The following is a 7,412-nucleotide window of genomic DNA, read 5'->3' as shown; positions in this document are numbered from 1 at the left end:
CGTGGCAACATATTTATTTCTCAACTGCGGCGACATTTCTCCCAACGAGAGAACAGTTTTTTGACATCATTGCTGAAGAACGTTCATCCCACCTCTACTTGCACCGATGCATGACAATCGAAGTGAAGTCCTCGAAGGTTTTTTTTTTAAGTTTTTGGAACGGGGGGAGAATCGGACGGGGTCACGCCAGGACTGTAAGGAGGATGAGCGAGGACAGTGAACCCAAGGTGTCGGGTTGTTGCAGATGTCGCAGAGTGTGGTCCGGCTTTTTATGATCAATGTCTTGCAGCCTGAATTTTGATCCCAGTCATAAAACTTCTATTTTTATAAATGATGACTAACTGAAAACCTCAGCTGCCGACAGGTGTTGTTGATATACCTCGATATGGACAGCTGAAAATGTGTGCCCCGACCGAGACTCGAACCAGGGATTTCCTGCTTACATGGCAGACGCTCTCTTTCGAGAACAGTTACTGTCTTCATATATATAGTTAAATGCTACCCAGCCATTGACCTTCGTCTGTGCGAATGCGCACAGGGTGCCCAAACTCTTACGGGAATCGCCAAAGCGTGCGCGAGTAATGAGTGGATGGGCAAATGTCTATAAGGTACAATATATATGTAGAATTGTGGACAGTTGGGAATGTGAGTCTCACGGGAAGCGTGCAAGGGATAAGTCCCTGCAGTCGCGCTATTCGTCTGTGTCCTCGGTGGCTCAGCTGGATAGAGCGTCTGCCATTTAAGCAGGAAATTCCGGGTTCGAGTCCCGGTCGGGGCACACATTTCCAGCTGTCCATAACGAGGTAAATCAACAACACCTGTCGGCAGCTGAGGTTTTCAGTTAGTCATCATTTATTCCAGGGAAAAGCTGCGCGGTCATCAACAGTATTCTGTCCTTTCGAGAACAGTTACCGTCTTCATTTTACTTTTTATTTCTGTCACTGCTTGATCGATATGTAGATTGAAGAGTCAGACCGAAAGATTGCATTGCTGTCTTACTCCCTTTTTAATCCGAGTACTATGTCATTGATGATCCAGTCGAATTGTTCCTCTTTGTATACTTGAACATACTGTATATGTTTCATGTGTGAACGAACTCTTCGGATTCATGCTTTCAGAAACTCGATTACTGCACGCTGTATCTCATGCAGCGGCATAGTAACGTTACACACTGCCATGTCATACGCTACAATTTGGAGCGCTCTAGTGGCAGAAGGTTGCAACTTACATCAGCGAAGTGGGAAAGTCGACTGAGTAATATGTCGGACATGTAGTACATCAGACGATACTGAGAACAGAGTAAAAAATCGAAGGCATTACTTTTCAATCTGCCTTCGACATCTGCCTAATTGCATCCTTCATAACTGTCCCATCCCGCACAACGATACTGCACACAAGTATTCGAAGGCATGTTCCACGTAACAATCCTATTGCCACTTCTTTTTCTCCTACACATATTTGGTGCCCCACAATCGTAGCCCAACTTCCCTATGGGACTATATTGACGCTGCCGTAGTCCTTACTGTCGGTCTCATCTTAGTCTCAGTAGTATCTTCAGGTCCATCTGAAGAACTTCAGCACTTCGTGTGACCAGAGGTATCGTGCACAAACCCAAGGTTCGAATGCTAGAGTTCCCTACACAAAAACCCGCAACCATCGAATTCATCTACTCAAATCACAGAAATACCTCGGACCACCACTTTCATTCCCTGTCTACGAATCTCCCAAAACATAACCCGCAGTAGACTGAACTATCTCCTAAGAGACCAAACGTAGTGACTCCAAGAATCACGTTTTACAAATTATAAGCATGAAGGCCCTCACAGTTTTTAACAGAAGGCCACACTGTCCGTACTACCACTGCTATGTACTAGCAACTCATCCGGTCCTGTGGAAAAGTGTCATGCTGCAGATAGAATTTAATTAGAGAACGTTCTACTGTGAATACCCACAAGTAAAGAGTGTTGTTCTCTCTTCATCTCCAGTCTGTGTTCCATAACACGACCATACACCGGCCTGTCATTACTTGTCTATAACGTTCTCCGGCGTCAGGTGTCACGAATTAAAATAGTGAGTGCAGTGGGTTATCCTGTTGAAAAACACACTGAAATGATCTAAATTTGAGAGTATCCAAATGAAACATGAAAAATACACTTTGTGCCGTATGCTTACTGGCGATAATTTCATCTTGTCCTGCGGTAGGAAACGATACGCAGAAGTATTATTACGCAGAAAGAAAGGAATTTGCAGTTTAAGCAGCTTTTGTCATACAGTCTCACACTTTTTCTTGAGATGCTGCTAGTGAATGTGGAGTATCACAGTGGCATCAGAAAATTGCGGTTTCAAGAATATCAGTGTCACACATTGCTGCATTAGCATTTTTGTGGAGAGGATTTTCTTTATCGCTTCATGTTGTGTCACTAGACTTGTGACCAAACAGAAGTAAATCTAAATATTTTGTCATCTACTGTTCTCGGATTAATCAGCCCTCAGTAATCACGGTGAGTTCCACAGACATAACATCCATTACTGGGGTCCGGTAAACTTGCGCTAATTGCGTGTTGTTAAACAGAAGCACGCAGCGCAGTTGTTACCTGGCGTATGGTAATGGGTGTCTAACTTGTCGTACTTAATGTTTTCGGGTTTAGGGGCATTTTGAATGAACAAACATATGCAAACTTCCCGGGCAGAGAAATAATTTTTTTTCTTCAAGATCCTGCTTTGGAGAACGTGGAATAATGGTTGCCTAGCTGATTACACAGGAAAAACACGGTAAGTGTAGGTTGTAATTACAATGGTCGCTGGACTGGAAGTGGTGTATAATATACTGGCATTCAAATTTGGCTCTGTTCGGAGTCTTAAAAGATAAACATCACTATCAATAACTTCTGACATCGGTCATTTTTGGTTGTGTGGTGGCGCTAAAGTTCACTATGTGTGTGTGTGTGTGTGTGTGTGTGTGTGTGTCTGTGTGTTTGTTACCTTTTCAACATTTTAGACGCCAGGAGAAACTCAGGTTTCATGATTAAAATTAATTTCAATACAGAAATATGTTGCTCATCGAAAGCAAATTACATTGGGATTTTACTTCTACGGTTCTTACACTGGTTACATTACATTTAGCTCATAATGTCATGTATGTGACGCAATTGTCGATTACGCAATATCATTCACACCCTCATTCATCACTAGTTGTTAATAAAATTCAAGATTTATACATCAGGTACAGAGGTTGGACGTAAATATGCAAACACCAGAAAGTAACTCATTACTATGCCTGACACAGTGTGGGATACCCGATGGCACTCAAAACGGCTTCCAGCCGTCTTGGAATAGATAAATACGGGTCCTGATTGATTTTTTTCCTTTATTGTTGGTTCATGCCTCGAATGAGCCAATAGACACAACAGATAGACACAGAAGACAGAGAAATATGAAAAGCATGGTAATGCATGATGAACATTACATAATATGTAAGAAGTCGTTCGACGGAAGGCACTGTACACAGTCATAAGTTGAACAGACGACGACATCTAGTTGGAGACACGAACGTAGGAGAACACCGATGAAAACACTGTAGCACACAATGGAGAATCATTGATGTACGGAAACACTGGTGACAGTCATCGGCGAAGCACTCACAAACACACTGCTGAAGAGGGGCAGCCTGCTTCCAGGTGGAAGGGAGATTTTCAAATGGCTCTGAGCACTATGGGACTTAACATCTGTGGTCATCAGTCCCCTAGAACTTAGAACTACTTAAACCTAACTAACCTAAGCACACACATCCATGCCTGAGGCAGGATTCGAACCTGAGACCGTAGCAGTCGCGCGGTTCCGGACTGCGCGCCTAGAAGCGTTAGACCACCGCGGCCGGCGTGGAAGGGAGAGCCTGGTGGGCAGGAAAGAGGGGGGTGGAGCCAGTGGGAGAAAGAGGGAGAGGGGGGAGGAGAGAGGGGAGGGGTGGGAAGCCTGGGTAGGGGGTGGGAGCGGGAGACGTGGGAGAGAGGAGGGGGAAAAAGGAAGGTGAGTAGGAAGAGAGGGAGCCCTGGGGGAAAGGGGAGAAATGTGAGTCAGAGCTGGTAGGAGGGGTAGATGGACGGAACAAGGACATCATCAGGGAGGTGGAGTTGGCAGAAGCCACCCTGGGCAAGGGTATGGAGGGTGTGAAGATGGAGAGCAGGTGGGATGCAAGAATACAGGTACATCAGCGGGTTGGGATGGGCGAGGATGGGAGAGACAAGAGGGTGTGGGGGATCGAGCTTGCAGGAGGTGTAAAGGAAAAGGAGAAAGTACGGGAAGGGAATCAAGTCGTATGGAGGACGGCGGAGGGGTCCAGGCCCCATGTGCGGCCAGAGAGGAGTTTGAGGAAGGGGATTCGGGAGCGTGCCTTGGCTTGGAAGGCGACGGTCAAGGGTGACACCAAGGTACTTGAGGGTGAGGTGAGGTGAATAGGATGGCCATAGATGGTGACATAAAAATCAAGGAGGCGGAAAGCACGCGTTTGGTACCAGGCTGCCTAGTTGTACACCGTAAGGTAGGCCTGCGCTACGAGAATGAAGATTTATTTCCCTGGAATCAACTTAAGTCCTAGATGCACGTTCACTTAAGAATATCGTATATGGAATTACGTCAGAGGCTGCCCTCTAGCGTATCACAAAGGCCTTGGAAAAACTATTTCATTTTAGTGTGTCCTCCTAGGTTAACGTGAGCTGAAACCGAAATCAACTGTTCATTCTTCAAAAATAAAGAGGTCTGATAAGCTGCGAAAAGTAACTACTGCATTAAATATTTAAATGTTAAAAGGAAGATTTGGTATCTCTTCCTGTACGTGGATGTACGCTTCTTAGAAGTAAAATACATGCTGTCGGACAACTGTCTCTACCTGCACTGCTCTAAATTTATATATCATATGGTGTACGTTCATTGAAATGACCCTTTTATTAAAAGTGCTTTGGTGACCCCCTGTACACCGCAGAATAAATATTCTTGTTAATGACACATCGTTTCATGCTGAACGTAAGCACGTAATGACAGTGTTACCAGTTACGTGGAATGCACGCTGTCGACTTATTCGACATTGCAACGCAATTTCGTACATACGTAAATCAAATAAACTTAAAATTTACTAACAACTATTTGGTAACCACCCAAATCACATAACATGACTTTAGTTCCAAAAAGAATCATTATCCTTTACTTACGCATGTGTTCAAACTGTTGACCATGCACTGAAAGGCATATTTGAAATCGCCGTTCGAAAGAGCGATGAACAGATGTAATTACAGTGATATGGTAGAGCACGCATTGGTGATTCGACGACACATATCGTCTAGCGTGGTTGGGGGATCGTCATAGATTGCATCTTTGAATGCTCCCCAAGGAAAGAAATCGGGGGACCTCGCAGGCCATTTGACAACAGAATTTCATCCTGTACAACGTCCACGAATGTTCTCGGGATGAGTGAACTGGACAACCGTTGTGTTGCAGTCACATACACTGTAGAATATCCAGTGATACCTCTTTTAGAAGAACCGCAGGACATTGGTCAGAAAGTGTGCGTACGAATATCCGTTTAGAACGCCTTAAATGAAGTAAGGTCCCACAATATACACTCCTGGAAATGGAAAAAAGATCACATTGACACCGGTGTGTCAGACAAACCATACTTGCTCCGGACACTGCGAGAGGGCTGTACAAGCAATGATCACACGCACGGCACAGCGGACACACCAGGAACCGCGGTGTTGGCCGTCGAATGGCGCTAGCTGCGCAGCATTTGTGCACCGCCGCCGTCAGTGTCAGCCAGTTTGCCGTGGCATACGGAGCTCCATCGCAGTCTTTAACACTGGTAGCATGCCGCGACAGCGTGGACGTGAACCGTATGTGCAGTTGACGGACTTTGAGCGAGGGCGTATAGTGGGCATGCGGGAGGCCGGGTGGACGTACCGCCGAATTGCTCAACACGTGGGGCGTGAGGTCTCCACAGTACATCGATGTTGTCGCCAGTGGTCGGCGGAAGGTGCACGTGCCCGTCGACCTGGGACCGGACCGCAGCGACGCACGGATGCACGCCAAGACCGTAGGATCCTACGCAGTGCCGTAGGGGACCGCACCGCCACTTCCCAGCAAATTAGGGACACTGTTGCTCCTGGGGTATCGGCGAGGACCATTCGCAACCGTCTCCGTGAAGCTGGGCTACGGTCTCGCACACCGTTAGGCCGTCTTCCGCTCACGCCCCAACATCGTGCAGCCCGCCTCCAGTGGTGTCGCGACAGGCGTGAATGGAGGGACGAATGGAGACGTGTCGTCTTCAGCGATGAGAGTCGCTTCTGCCTTGGTGCCAATGATGGTCGTATGCATGTTTGGCGCCGTGCAGGTGAGCGCCACAATCAGGACTGCATACGACCGAGGCACACAGGGCCAACACCCGGCATCATGGTGTGGGGAGCGATCTCCTACACTGGCCGTACACCACTGGTGATCGTCGAGGCGACACTGAATAGTGCACGGTACATCCAAATCGTCATCGAACCCATCGTTCTACCATTCCTAGACCGGCAAGGGAACTTGCTGTTCCAACAGGACAATGCACGTCCGCATGTATCCCGTGCCACCCAACGTGCTCTAGAAGGTGTAAGTCAACTACCCTGGCCAGCAAGATCTCTGGATCTGTCCCCCATTGAGCATGTTTGGGACTGGATGAAGCGTCGTCTCACGCGGTCTGCACGTCCAGCACGAACGCTGGTCCAACTGAGGCGCCAGGTGGAAATGGCATGGCAAGCCGTTCCACAGGACTACATCCAGCATCTCTACGATCGTCTCCATGGGAGAATAGCAGCCTGCATTGCTGCGAAAGGTGGATATACACTGTACTAGTGCCGACATTGTGCATGCTCTGTTGCCTGTGTCTATGTGCCTGTGGTTCTGTCAGTGTGATCATGTGATGTATCTGACCCCAGGAATGCGTCAATAAAGTTTCCCCTTCCTGGGACAATGAATTCACGGTGTTCTTATTTCAATTTCCAGGAGTGTAATCTCCTACGATGCCGCACCATACGTTTACGCTCCACCCCCGTTGACGTTGCACCTGACGAAGCCAGTGTGGGTTTTCGGCTGCCCAGTAGCGCACGTCACGCACATTTACATTAGCGTGGTTAGCAAACGTTGCTTCATTGGTAAAGACCACACGTTAGAAAAACGTAGCGTCGTCTCCCAGTTTCTGAAGGGCAAATCGGCAAAATTCTGTACGACGTTCGAAAACACGGTCGTCGAGTGCCTGATGTGACAGATGACAGGGATGAAAATTCTGTCGATGCAAGTTGCGAATGACACTCGTCTGGCTGATTCCACATTCCTTGGCAATATGTCTCGTATCACTATGCGGTTTTATTAGTTTCGTAGATATAACA

The 7,412-nt window shown here is 47.2% G+C and overlaps 1 non-coding gene across 1 annotated transcript; it reads left to right on the top strand.

The window, feature by feature from the left end:
- The first annotated feature begins 704 nt into the window (after nucleotides 1-704).
- Nucleotides 705-778, top strand: Trnak-uuu (transfer RNA lysine (anticodon UUU)). The gene has a single exon. It is a non-coding gene; the product is annotated as a tRNA-Lys (tRNA).
- The last annotated feature ends 6,634 nt before the right edge of the window (nucleotides 779-7,412 follow it).

The sequence above is a fragment of the Schistocerca cancellata genome, chromosome 7, assembly GCF_023864275.1.
Source record: "Schistocerca cancellata isolate TAMUIC-IGC-003103 chromosome 7, iqSchCanc2.1, whole genome shotgun sequence".
Classification (NCBI taxonomy): domain Eukaryota; kingdom Metazoa; phylum Arthropoda; class Insecta; order Orthoptera; family Acrididae; genus Schistocerca; species Schistocerca cancellata.
Note: the sequence above shows the minus strand (reverse complement) of the source record. Positions and strands in the feature narration are given on the sequence as shown.